Here is a 14,607-nt window from a genome sequence, read left to right as displayed (position 1 = left end):
GTGTATGCCAGACCTTGTGAATCCATGTTCAGAGTCTCTTCCTGTAGTCTGATTCTATATCCAACATTCATGATAACGGTCGTCTCGAAATGACAAAATCCTTGCTATCAGAAGTCATCCGTCGCAAAATAATTGATTGCACGGCGACATTACATGAATCCAATTGTTTCAAAGGGATCAAATTCCCGAAGAAGAAATGGGGAAAAAAAATTAAAACCGCAGTTTGTTGATTTCGGCAAACTACAAAGTTTAGTTCATAAAACGTAATAGCATAATTTTAATAATGGCAAGACATAGACATTTTAGTGTGTACAAGTCCACTTTTGCGACTATGACATCCGGGGTGCTTCAAGTCTCCTTTTCAATTCAAACACAAACATTTCAGATTGTTAGGAATTGCCAAGCAGTAATGAAAGTGGCAGCTGGCAAAGCAGCGGTGTAATGGCACATTTCTGCGTGATGGCAAACCCCTCTGAAATGAAGACACACACACTGTCGTCCTCTGGTAGCTTCTGATCCGTCCTGTCTTTTACAGTGTAAACATGCACTCCGGTTGGACTCATACGCTGAGTGTGTTGCATTTGGAAGCAATGAACTGCCGCAACTGAGAAGTTGATTTGTGTGCAACTATGCAATCCAACTGATTAGGTTAGCATAGCATTATTGATCCTTAGCATATCAGGAGAAAACTTGCGGCACTGACCAAAGACCTGGTGTTCGTCGCTAAAGTATATAATCACTGTCTGTTTCCTCAGTAGATCAATTTGCCTTTATTACTCCTCATTTTAGTCCAGCGCAACTTTGCACAAATATCCATGAATCAATGAATGAATGCGTTTTAAATAGTGTAGGCTCCAGATAGAGGATTTACCACTGAGTTGAAGTGAAACTAATAAAGAGACTCTGTGGCTTTGTGCCGGGAGAAGGATTGGTTCTTATGACACTGTAAATTACGGCAGTAACAAAGTCACGCAGGCAGTGTTAAAAAGGGTTAATAAGTAAAGTTGTGTGACTGTGGACTCAGACAAAGGAATCAGGCCCCAGATGAGGAAGTTGCAGAGTCACAAAATCGGCAAAGAGCTTGAGGAGGAAGTCAGGACTGTTATCTCAGACTTGTCCAGGTCTTACGGGACTAATTAATTAGAGTTCTGGATGTTTCTATCCTGACAGACAAAGAAAAGATGGAGATGCAAGGCGCGGAGAGAGAAAAACAGAAGAGAAGCAAAGAGGAATTGGAGAGTGTCTCGGGAGAATCCAGCCCGCATAATGATGTGAGTGTCTTTTTTTTTTTTTTTTGTGCCTCTCTTGCTTCTCCCAGTTGTTTTCCTCATAGGTGTATGGCACAGGGCAAAGGGAATTATTGATAAAGAACGGGCCGGTATTGAGTTGTTGTGTTCCTGGTACATGGATATAGCTCATAGCCAGACCTCCCACTGCTTCCACACTGCCACCGTGAGCATAGTCATTAGCACAGCACCATTACAAATGAGCAGGCAACAGAATCACAGTTGGGAAGGGATTTCTGGAAACATTACTTATCCAGGGATCAATTTTTCGTGTGATTAAACACAGTTAAGTAATTATGGCGACAGCATGAGTTATTATTATGGGGAAAAGATATGAATTACAACGCAGTAGTATAAAATCCTGGTTGTGATTTATCTAAAGCAGGATCCTTTGGGGGCCAGTGAGAAAAATGGTATTAGCAGATGCAAAACATATTAATGCATCACTAATGAACATCCCACTGAAGAGCATCAGTCACCACCGTGTTAATGTTGCATGACATTTAGTGGGGTTAAAAAAAAAAAAAAAGTACCATTATCCCAGTGAGCAGGCAATAGCCCTGGGTGTCCAAAATAGACTGAAAACATGTTACTTCTGTCATGGAGGTCAGTAGATTAATGACTAATAGAAATAAATGCAAGTAAAAATATGCTCAGCCGATTTGGTGATTTTAATGGCATCTGAAAGCCAGAATAGTTTCAAAAAGATTCATCACTGAGGAATATATTATTAGCGAGAATGAGTCTGAATGACTGCAGTATATATATCCCTATTGAATTGAAACTTATCAGCCTTGATGCATACCTTATGTTAAAAGAAAAAAATATTATCTCAGAATATTTATCCTTGGACTGCAATATTGAACACGTTTATCAACCAGCAGAGTTGTCATTACAAAAGAGGAGGGAATTACATGCCTGCATTGACAAATGTAAAAGGTCAAAGGCAAATTGAACATAGAGAATACTCAATTAACAAAACAGAGTGAGACGAGTGTGGGCAACAAGTCAGACAAAGAAAACGCCATCACCATTGGGGGATACTGTTCTTTGGATAGATGAAATTTAAAGTAAAGCTCATTGGGGATGCAGTGCACCAGTTTATAGCCAATGAAATGAAACCCATAAAGAAAAAAACAAAACAGTAATATACCTACTATAAAAAAAACAATACAAGCGTCTCTGAGGGGCTGTTTTACTGCCTCTGGTGCATGTACAGTGTAATTATAAAGTTACCAAGAGTTATACATTAACCAAGATTTGAACCTTTATTAGATATACTGTAGGTCAAAAATGGGTTCTTCAACAAATTAAAAAAGAAAATCTCTTCATTTCATTAGAAAGAGTAGTAATATGCAACAAATGATAACAATGAATATCGTGAACACATTGGTGCATCAAAGAGCTACGTCAGATTTTGTTTCTAAATCTGAGGCTTTGTCTGAGAAGTGTTTTAAGGACTCCAGCATCAAATTGTCTTGCATTTCTTTCACGCACCATTTTATCCATCTTCCACACTCCTATTGCGGTCTTGAGGAACTGAATTCTTTTCCAGCTCACATCAGACAAAGCGCAGTGCGCAGCGTGAGCAGGTCACCTGTCCGTCACCCAAAGACAATCACTCTCACACCAACGCCAACAGGCGATTCGGAGTGACTAATGAACCTCGCAGCGCTGCTGCACTGGATTGTGGGAGGAAAGCCAAAGAGCATCGTATGGATTCATGCTGTCATCTTGTTTTCCTTGCAGGCGCAGGGGGAACCAAGGCAACCCCACACAGGAAGCGCCCGGCTTGAAAGCAAACCGGTCATATTCTCAAGGTAAGGCGAGAGTACTAATTTACTTAACCGCCGTGTCATCGTCTTTTTATTTCATAATGTGTCAAATGTTTTCAGTGGGTGACCGGTTTGGACTGCAACAAGCTTAGTTGGATTTGATTTAAAAAAATAAAAAAATAAAAAAAAAATAAAAAAAGCCATAGTTTTGGAAAAGGTCCCAGAATTTGATCTCCATGGCGGGGCCCCTATATACATTTAGTTTCCCCTCGATTCTTTTGCAGTGCACCGAGCACAGTGTTATTCATTATGGCTGGTGGGCACTTTGCATGGCAGGTTTCGTTCGGTGAATGCTATTGAAGCTGTAAAGTGCTTTGGGACTGAAAAGTAGAAAAAGGGTGCTAATAAAGTAAAGTCCATTTATTATTTAAAAGTAACCGAACACTTTCCAAGGCATTTTATATTTGAAATTCAAGTTGCTTTCTCATCTTATTATAGGGATAGTGTAGTCTGTGAACAGCAATCCAGATAATATCTGAAACTGTCTTTTCGCCTCCCACAAAGAAAGAGTTACGATCCCTTAGTTTTGTGAATGTTTATCCTGGAGATCACTGGCAATTAAGAAACTACTTTCAACTTGTGTGACAATGTCCTATCATTATTATTCCTATGAATATTATTACAGGGTCTACTTAGCAGTGTTCTCCTTTCACACAACCAGATGAAATGGGAGATGTGGCCCAGAAAAAGCAAACAATGTTCTTTGCTTGTTAGTGCTGTTTGGCTCTTTTCATTGGGACGTACTTGCTGTGCTGGCGGCTGGCAGGCGAACAGTCAGCCTCTCATCCCACCCCTTTGAAAAAGATAACAAAGACCTGCCTGGTTGGGCGAGTCACACCAGCTCTATTAGCGCATCATAATTGTCACCTGACTAACTTTGCCATTCATTATGGACTGCACTGCACTTCAAAGCACAGGCGGCATCTTGCTGCGGGATCGAGCTTGGAGTTTAAGCTGCTGAGCAAACGGGGAAGTTCTGTGGCTGCCTCACGGTGCAGAAATAAGAAGGACGGCACTGATTTGTTTATGCCTTCATAAGCGTCTGAATACCATTGTTCTTCATTCGAAATAATATTTAATGAATGCCATCGCTTTTGACTGTAATGAATAATTCAGTTGCAGTTGCTATAATTCTAGTGGCTGAGCGGCAGAATAGTTGCTGTCAGAGGAAGTAAACAACTTGAAACAGAAGGGCCTAAAAGCCTCTCCCAGGAGATGCGGGGATGTTTAGTTAGAGGGGTGGTCGACTGTTGTCACACTGTGTTGCCTGATGTATGCAAAGTGTTTACATTGTTTTGAGCTGGATTCTGGGATGTGGAAACTGTGGGGTGTAACAAAGACGGCCCTCTTAACGGTATATTTTCCTCTGAGCAAAGCAAACGTGAAACAAGCTCGGATCTAATCAGTATTTGCTTTCTATTCGTGAGGAACACAACAGTGTGACCTCTACGTGTCGACAGCCAGTGCGCGTGGAATTGTGCGTGTGCGAAGTGATGTCTTTTAACTTGGTCAGATTAGACTATAAAGTAAACCAGAGGGTGAGTTGACTTGTACTGCCTACAACTAGGTTTCGCTTTCCTTAATCTACGTATGGTCCTGCAACCTGCTTCCCTGGAGCCATATGTGGCTCTTTGGTCCCTGTAGAGGCTCCCTCAACCTATCATAAAATTTTACCTTCATAAACATTTTATCTTGTTTTCATTGTATTTACGCAGAGAAAGTCATTTGCAAAAGGAGTTTTAATTCTCGGCTAAAAAGTGATTTCTTTGAAGGTATAACTAAAACTGCTAAAATAAAGAAAAGTAGTTAAGCGGGTCCTGCTTAAACAGTTTTCGGGGGAAAAAAATAAAAAAAAACCACACAAAACTACTTTGAAAAGAGCCAAAATGGTTAAAATGGATAAAATGCTGGAAAAAGAACTCGAGTACAAAAACAGCTGAAAATGTAATGAAATGTATAACGTCTTGAATTGTAATGGAAACCTCATAAATGCAACATAAGGCAGTTTGTTCATATCTCAAAACTACATGTGGAAAAAAAAACACAACCACATTTAAGAGCTGTGTTATCCTCATTTTAAACGTTGAATGCATTTTTACACAGTAATGTTAAGGGCCAGTAAAAAAAAAGAAGCTAGAATTAGCTTCCGAGTGTTTTGTTAACACGCTGCGCCATGTCTATATAAAAAAAAAAAATGGATGCTTTGTGAAAAATGGGCTGTCCAGAGTCGCACAGTACAACACCAAAAAACTTGGACTATGGATCAAGTTTTTCTCTGCTGAACTGAGGATTTTCACACTTGTTATTTTGGACTAGGAGCAAATTTGTACCACAATGTAAATTTCAAACATTGGAATAGGTACAGTTGACAGATTTGACAGTGTTTTTTTTTTTTTTTTGGACGTTTTTGCTTTGGTCTAAATTTCACACCGGCTGGGCACATAGGGAAGAGGTCACCCTGGAGTGGATGGAGTCCCATCACTCTGGAACCACACAGAGTCCTGTTCTTCAGGTCTTGGTCACTTGTATATGTTGACAAGGAAACCAATCCAAATCTGATGTTAAATGGCCCTCCTTTGAGTTTATGGACATCCAGGCTGCAAAGATTTACTTGATCATGCAGAGTTGAAATGATTGACACCCCTTGACTTGCTCATTTATTAAAAGGGAAGCCACCGAGTTAATTGACGTATAATGTATTTGATCAATTAAATCCGTGTGCATGCATTCCTCCCGTCAATTTGTCATTATAAAACCCATTTGATTTAATCAGTGCAGCACATTGAGAAGGGTCAGCCTCTTATTTGAGGGGTGAACAGCAGCCCGACACAACTGTCAAACCTCAAGCGTAGGATTTCCCCCTTCCTGTCATTAGGATGGACAAATCTGCTATTCACACGTTAATCCTGCACCGTGTTCAGAGACATATTCAAACATCTGATCAGGGGATTGAGTGGCTTAAAATATTGCTCATGGCATAAATACAACTTATGCACTCATTATACGTTCCTTTGAAGTCATCCCAGCCTTATCTGCTGGAGGTCCTGAAAAATGGCTGTGCATTCTGCATAATCTGTTCATTTCATAATGCCAAAATATATAATCAGCTCAGTTGGTGCGGGATGCCTTTTCTCATGCGACATGTTTGTTTAAGAGCAAAGAGCAAACAGTTATGTCTTACAGTACTTACTGAATCGGTTTACTGGTCTGGCCTGCTTCACCAGAATGGGCTTTTTTTTTTTTTTTGCTGTGGCTGATTGTTCTTTAAATTCGGGACATAAACACAAAAATACAACCCGCGCTGACTCAGCTGAGATAAGGCGCTCTTCCTTCTGCCCTCAAGAAACACCATTTAGATGAAAAAATAAATTTGACTCGTGCTTTCTGTCGTGACGGAACTGTCAAAACTAAGTGATAAAAGCAGAGATCTCATGCCGCTTAAGAAATTGAGCGGCTGTGGAATGATGCGTGCATCTTGTATTCAGAAATCAAACAAAAACTTTGAAGTATGAACCTCGTGCTAAACTAATATCGATCAGTTACATCAATAACATGTTTGTAGGTCATTGGATTGGATCACAAAAAATACTTCCACAAAGCAGCTGTGTGGGGGGAAAAAGGTCAACCATGATGTTGGATTCAGCTCAAAGATTCCAGTGTCGATAAGAGCTGCACAACATTCCGTGGGAATTTCAAACTATGTTTCCTTGTAGAATTGTTTCAGCTCAGCCAAAATGCTGAGAATGTCGAGAGCCGTGTTGGACAATTTTAAGCGTAACTTCAAAAAGAAGCTGAACCATACTTTTGAATTAAAAGCCTTCAATGGCCATCTCTGATGAAGTTTTCTTTGAGGCCTTGACATTCTTACATAAAGTTTAAAATCAATGTCGTTTTCAAACACACAAAGTTTATCCAGGTCACAGTTTTTCAGGTTTATTTTTCCAGTTTTTTCTCTGTATCGCAAATGGTACACTTGATAGACTCCGGGGGCTTCCGAATACTCTCTCCTTTCCTATCCACTTTGGCTGACGTCGTGGGGTTAAGGAAAGGTGTTAGGATACTTCCTAAAAGAGGTAGGGAAAGGTGATCATGTTGTTTGGACAATCGGACCGCACTTGAACTAGGTGGCGTAATAATAATCCAACAGTGGCGCAGGTTAGTGACGTCGGCCGTGGTGAACAAACTACAAATTTCACATCTCAAATATCACAAGGTTTGAATTGAAATCAAAGGAAAAGCGGCTGCCAGGTGAATAAATAACCAATGCAAACTGAGAATAGGCTGCACAAAACGTTTACTGCGTTCATTTGTCAACATCTGTATTATATTACTAGTTGGGATATGGGTTTTAGATTATTTAAAGTTGTTCAAGGCAGATTATTGTATCGGTAACTTACATGATCTGCTCCCTTTTTCAATCATCGTGAGTTTCCCTGAACGCTCGGATGAGCGGGTTCCTTTTAATGTCGCCGCAAGGAATTGTGGGGGCAGCATGATCTCGTCTCCTTTGGTAAAGGATGCATCAGTGTTTCCTCGGCTGAAGGAGGTTCTAAAGGAAGCATTGAGCCTCCTTTCCTTAGCTTATTGAGAATTTGGACGTTCCTTATCATGGCCGCCACGTAAACACTTCCAGGGGTTAAGGAAAAGTGGATAGGGAAGGAGATAGGATAGGAGAGACTATTCAGATGCACCCTCCGTGTTTTCTCTCTGAGGTTGACATTCCGTCTTTGTCGTGACGTAAGTAACAAGACAGTTTTAATGTTTGAAGGAAAATGCAGAAGTATTTGTCTTGGAATAGATGGAGTAATGGTAAAAAAATAAAAAAATAAGTCATCATCGGGACAATGTATAGGTAAATTTGTTAATTTGTTACTTTCTCGCCTCTTCAGGAGTTTAAAAATTAAACATCATATACAAATCTAAAAACAACTTTTTGCATGAGCTGTGTTTATTTAAGTGTAAAAGGTTAGATAGCAATGACATGAATGATGAGTGTCTTATCTTCTTGTTTAGATATGAGTGTCTGGTGTGTTTGTCAGAAAAAATGAAAATCTTCAATTCCATGACTGTAATAAAGTAAGATGACATTCACCGCTCTGTAATAGATCGAATAAGGAAACATTTTTGACCCTGAATGGTTTTTGTTGACAAGTAAAATAGTATTTTCATGAGTCATTGTTGGATTATTTGGCATTGATTGATAACAAAGAGGGCAATGAAAACTATTGCAATATATTACTGAACAGAAGTTTACTTTGAGTACAAATTACCCATAATGCAGTTGAGCTTAGAGGACACATTGGTACATATTTTGTAGAATGTTTGTAAAAAAAAAAAAAAAATGTAACTGGATAACAATGTAGGATCACTTGATTGACAGCATGGAAATACGTGTCGTCTTTAAATGCCCTGCTGTGAGCGTTTCCTCTCGGACTCCTTCCTGACAGGGTATCCATGCCAATGTCAAACTCATTAAGCGGACATGGCGATGGCCACCTCTGACAGAAACTGATACCTTTGTTGTGCAGACGACCTCGCATTCAGTCTGCCAGACGGACTGACTTTACCCCAAGGACAGCCAGTAAGTGGAGCTGGACAGCGGCGGCATGTCTTTGTGTGAGCTTTCTCTCCTCTCTCACACCAAACTGTAATCTCATCTCTCTTAATAATGACACACACACACACACGTTTCGACAGCATCACTTGTGTGGCCCACTTATTGACATTATTCATCACTTCACACCTTAACCAAGTGTCAAACCTTGACATACCTCAACCGTACTTTTACACTAGTCCTAAAGACCACACCCTAACGTGTATTGGTTACATTCAAAACGTTCTAGGTTCTTTCCATTTTGGTTCTCACAAGTATAGTATGCTCACGACGAGCTCACACTCATGCATTATACCTCCAGCCGCTAAGCAAGTGAGCGACCTGGTGACCTGATGAAATTGAGATGACCTTAAATAATTCATTTCTGTCTTTTTGGGTGCCAGACAGATGGGGTCACACGGCAGAATGCAGGCTGACAATGCAGTGTTTTCCTGACTGACTGGACAGGCCGTGTGCGAGAGCGTTCTGAGCTGCACAAAACAAAAGATGATCTGTTTTTAAAGTCACAATCAGTCTTGAACTGAACTGCAAACTCTTGGAGAGAGTTGAAAATCCGCCACTAAAGTTATCGTAGTGTATAAGCCCTCTTTATTGAAAGGGAAGTCGCAGCAGACAGGCTCTGGATGGACACAAAAAAAAACGTTTTAGTTGCTTTCATACTTGTTAGTGTTGGTCACAGTCTGCATTTGGTCGGGACCAGATTGTAAATCAGCTACATTAAATTCGGTAGAGTTGCTTTCACATCAAGTTTTCTCTATTTTTCACTAAAGAAGGCATATGTATGGGTTGTGGAGAGCTGTGTATTTTCAAAGTCCTCCACACATTTTGTCATCGGAGTGTGAGTATTTAATCTGTAGTCTACTGCCATTGTTTTCCTTTAACAGCTCTCCGACCAAAAACTCAACAAGGGCTGCGAAAATGCAGATCAGGCTCAACTCAAAATTGTCTTTATTGGCGGTGATGATTACTTGGGGAAAGGAAATGCAGGAACCAGGCCTGAGACAAGAGCATCATAAAGAAACAAAGCTAAACAGAACAAGGCAGAATACTACATAATAAACATGAACAAAGCAGATGCATGGACAAAGACACGTGAACAGACTCGAGGGCCACCGAGAGGCAGAGTCAGAAGGTATAAGACATGAGGGATTAGAACATGCAGAAGAAAACGGCCACAACATGGAATGTATACTGATGTGTTTAATTAACCATACACTATAATCATGAAATGAGAATTCAAGCAACATAAGCATGAACAATGATCATAACAGAGGGACCAGAAACAGCAGAAGGAATCAATGAGGGTACGAGAGCCTCGGAAATTCGACCATGGCAGGGACACATTTTAATATTAGATATTTTATTTTACTGGAATACTTTTTAAAGGAAAAATATAACTTTCTGAATGGTCTTCCTTTGCATTTTTTTTCTTTCTAGATTAAATAATTTGCTGTAGCAATAATCCAGAGAAAGTCTTTCTCATGTGTTATTCGCGTTTCCCTTGAGTGGTTGTCTAGTTGTACAGGAGGACCGTGAAACCAGAACATGTAGTAAAACTCACTACAGGGAGCCTGAGTGGGTCGAACATGTCAGTCCTGGAGTGACGTTCCGTCAGAAGCAATAATAGTCCACTGAACATAAAGATGACGGGAGCGGCAGACAGCAGTGCTAATCCTCTCTGCCCTGTGGGATCCTGCCTCTCAACATCTGCCTGCAGCTATGAGCGGCAGCAGCAGGCGGCTTCATTTCTCTAATGAGAGCGGCGCACACTTTGCCAACAACAGTTGACTGTGCAGTGACCTTGCAGCTCTGTGACCTGCAGCACCGACCTCGGCGCACACAAACGGTGTTGTCAAGCCTTCTGGGGACACTTTATTGACTTACATTCATAAGCTACAGACTAACTCTGAACCTAACATAAGCCTTACTCTAAACCCAAGCATTGCGACCTTAAAACGTTGTTTTTTTGAAAGGGACTGTTTTTCTACACCTATATACATAATAAATCCTGATAATGTGAGAATGCCAGCGCACACACACGATGCTGTGTGTTAATACAGCAGACCTATGTGGGGTTAAGTGAGGAAAACCATGACGACTGGCTGTATATTGCCGTAACGTTTTGCTGAAAACAAAAATGTTTGGTTCAAAAGAGGCACACTGATTCATACCTTTGCAAATCTTCCTCCCTCCCTCTGAATGGAAACGCATGCACGCACTCTTGTCCCCGAAACGAAACAAAGATGAGAGTACAGAGATGAGTGAAGCAGAACACTGCAGCGAGGCAATTTATTCGTCACTCAAAGAAGCAAAGGTAGAGAGGCGCAGAAGAAAAATGTGGAGGATAGGTGTCATTGACATTCACAGAATGACACAACGTTGAGCTTCCGACTTTAATCAGTGTAATTGGAAAGGAAAACCTTAAAAAGAAATCTCATACCTGTATTCATGCTTATTTTATGGCTGTAGAGAAATGAGCAATGAGTAGTTGAGTGGTTCAGCATCTTTCCCAAGGTAACAAATAAGTGACTTTTTTTTTTTTTAATATATATTAGTGTGTTTTAATCTAAGTACAGTTAATAGTTTTAGGGAATTAATTTTGTCTGTAAAACGTTGGTTATTGTACTGGTTCTTCTCTTTAGTAAGCCTTCATTCAGATAAATGACCTCAATTCATTATGTAACATCACCTAGAATAAAAGATTGATTAAAAAAAACAAAACATGAAGAAATCACAAATTTCCAGAGTCATTAAATGAGACTCATTGGCCCTGTGGGAGAGTTCCAGTTATATTTACATCAGTTGCAAGTAGTTTGCAAGAGAAGAAATTGATTACTTAATTACGTTTTCTCTGTTTTGCCGTCGGATACCCATAGTGATAATAATCAAATGAGGTTTTGATAATGGTTGAGTGATTGAAGAAACTGATTTCAAATGTTTTACAAGGGAAGGTATTGAGGAAAATGATTTAAAAAAGCATATGGATTAAAAAATAAATAAAAATCTCAAGATATCCAATTCGGTTATTCCCTTATATATAAATAAGAAATAAATGTGGCTTTCAAATGTTAATTATTTTGTCATTGCAACATCATGAATTCAGTGCATGTGACCCACACGGTCACCACCAAAGTGCCCGGCTCACATCAGCACAAAGATTGTTCTTTGCATACATACAATAATAAAACATGCAAGTTTATATTTCTGTGTGTAAAACAGCCTCCTGGCTGTTATGTGCTGATAAATGTTGCACATTCAGCTTTGTTAAGCAGAGGACGTTCACACATTGTGAGTCTGTCACAGAGGTTTTATTTCCACTTGAACTAATACTGTGTGTGTGTGTGCGTGTGGTTGTGTGCGTGGTTGTGTGTGTGTGTGTGTGTGTGGCAGTCCTGATGTGTCCATCCATTCCTTGGTTATCTGCCACCTGCCACAGCTGTTTCTCTTTGCCGATACAGCTTGTGTCTAGCAAATGTTATCATTAACTTCCAGATTGTTCCCTTTGCTACCTTCAATAATTTTGTTTTTGGACTGCTTAATGGCGCTGCTGACTGTTTTGCCTCTTTAGGGGCTTGTCTATTTACCATTTGCCTCATGTTAGTGCGAGACCCCGAGAAGTGACAATAATGACACCTTGTTTAGACGTCCTGCAAAAAAGAAAAGGTCTAATTAGGAGTTTTAACTTGGTAGTTAGTTAAAGAAACTGTGTTCTGTCCAGCATTACATATATTTAACAGAGAAACTCACATGCATTTGATTATTTTAGTTAATGGGAGATAAGATTTTGATGTATTTTAAGGTTTTGATTTTTCTTTTCGCTTAAATTGAGTAAAAACAAAAATTGAATTGAATTGCACTTGAACCTCTAGCTTGATTTTCTAAATTATAGACAATTGTATCAGAAGCTTACACTTGCCTGGAGAGAAACACTGAGCCGATCCAGTTATGGCTGAACTTCTGCTGCACCCAAAGACCACAGGCATCCCCTTATCTTATTTCAACCATCTTGATTGTGTTGTTGATGACAGCCTAACACACTGGCCGATTGTAATTGAGGTGAAAAGCAGAAGAAAAAGTTCCACAAACGATAGTGACCTTGAGGAGTCTTGTCTCTACAGTATGTCATCCAGCTCCTCTTATGGCGGCGACACTGTGACATTACAAAGTCCTTGTCTTTGCTCATCATACATGGTGTCCAAGGTTGTCGCCTCCAATCCAGTGGAGCTTGATGTTGTGCGGAGAAACGTTTTGTCTCACCAAAGTCCACGTCTGAAGGTGTGTCAAAGGATGAACTTGTAAGTCTTTTGAAAAAGGGGGCAACACCAATAGGTTATTCGCACTATGTTCCATTGTCACATGAAACCATGTAAATACACAAAAGGATTAGCAGATTAACGTTTGTTTTTATTGTTTGTTTTTTTTAATAAATAGTTATTTAATGACTTGGAACAAGCAAATCCAAGCAAACTTATTAAGCGAATACAATATGCATCGCTGTTATTTAAAAAAATAATAATAATAATTGTAGATCTAAACCTGATGGCACCTTGAGGACCTTGAGGACTTGAAAATAACTCTCAGTAAAGGTTTAGGTAACCATGTATTTTAAGGTGAGGGCTATGTGTAATGTTGATCTGCAATTAGGGTTGGACCAAGGAGTAATTTTGGCTGAATTTAGAGTAAATCTGCAGGTGATGAATGTACTTCTGCTTCTGTATTGTACTGAGGTTGGTAGCTGCAGAGGCTCTTTGACACCAGAGAAGCTCCAGGGGAGCCGTGTTGGATCTCAATCAAAGGCGGGTGGGAGCTGCAGAGGAGGGCAGGGTCACAGGTGCCCTGGAAGGTAGACTTCTCTCTTTGTTACTCAGCACAGGCTTCTAGCATGCTTAACATTTCAGTGAGAAAGGGTTGCAGCTCTCTCTCGCTCTCGCTCTTGCTCTCGCTCGCTCTCTCTCTCTCCTGTGACATCTTGCTCCATCTACTATTAGAGCAGTAACCAAGGCCCGGGTGTGGGATTTCACTCTCGCTTCCTGTTTTCTTTTCAGGAACACAGCAATGTGTCACTCAAGAAACTGACAGGAGGTTGATGCTGACAGTTATTGTTGCTGTTACTGCAAAATTGAAAATACTGACAAACATAGCACATACGTGAGATTAAAGTTATTTAAAATTCGGCAGCTTTCGCTCTGCCAGAGAAGGTGCCCTTTTGTTTTTCCTGTTCGCATTTTATGAAAAAAAAAGTTCAAAAGAAGAGCGGTTCATTTGTCGTCTTGACAAGATTAATGTTGTACTGATGGAATTAGAGCAGATGGCATAAAAAATCCTAACTATGGAGAAATGCACATAAATCTGGGGAAATTAAGAGACATAACATGTTATGAACCCATTTCAAAGACAGACCTGCTTAACCCTGCAGAGAAGAAGAATTCACGCTGCGGCTCCTTTTAAAATCTAGCATATCCGCACCAGCCATCTCTTCCCTTACAATCTCGTTTAGCTTATTAAACAGAAGCTAAACGAGGTGTAATTCTAAAAGAAATTACAAATTTCTTTTGTAATGGCATCGATTTGATTTGGCCTTCTACCCAAATGCCTCGCCCTGAGCCCTACTTGTGAGACTGAGCTTTATTCAAATGATCCCCGCACGCATTAGGAGGCGCTTAGCTGCCTTTCTACCCATGAGGAAGGCCCAGGGCTCCAGGTGAGATTAGATGTGACTGCATGATAATAGAAGCACTAATGCAATGACAGCCAGATTCACGCTGCGCAAAGGTTACGGCCCAGGCAAATTCTTAATCAGCTCCAAATGTCAGAGCGCTAACCTTGGGTCCAAATAAGGGCGTATCCGAGCATCGGCAGGCAGACCATGTCA

The sequence above is a fragment of the Lipophrys pholis genome (genome assembly GCF_963383615.2).
Source record: "Lipophrys pholis genome assembly, chromosome: 14".
Classification (NCBI taxonomy): Eukaryota; Metazoa; Chordata; class Actinopteri; order Blenniiformes; family Blenniidae; genus Lipophrys; species Lipophrys pholis.
This window is presented reverse-complemented; position numbering follows the sequence as displayed.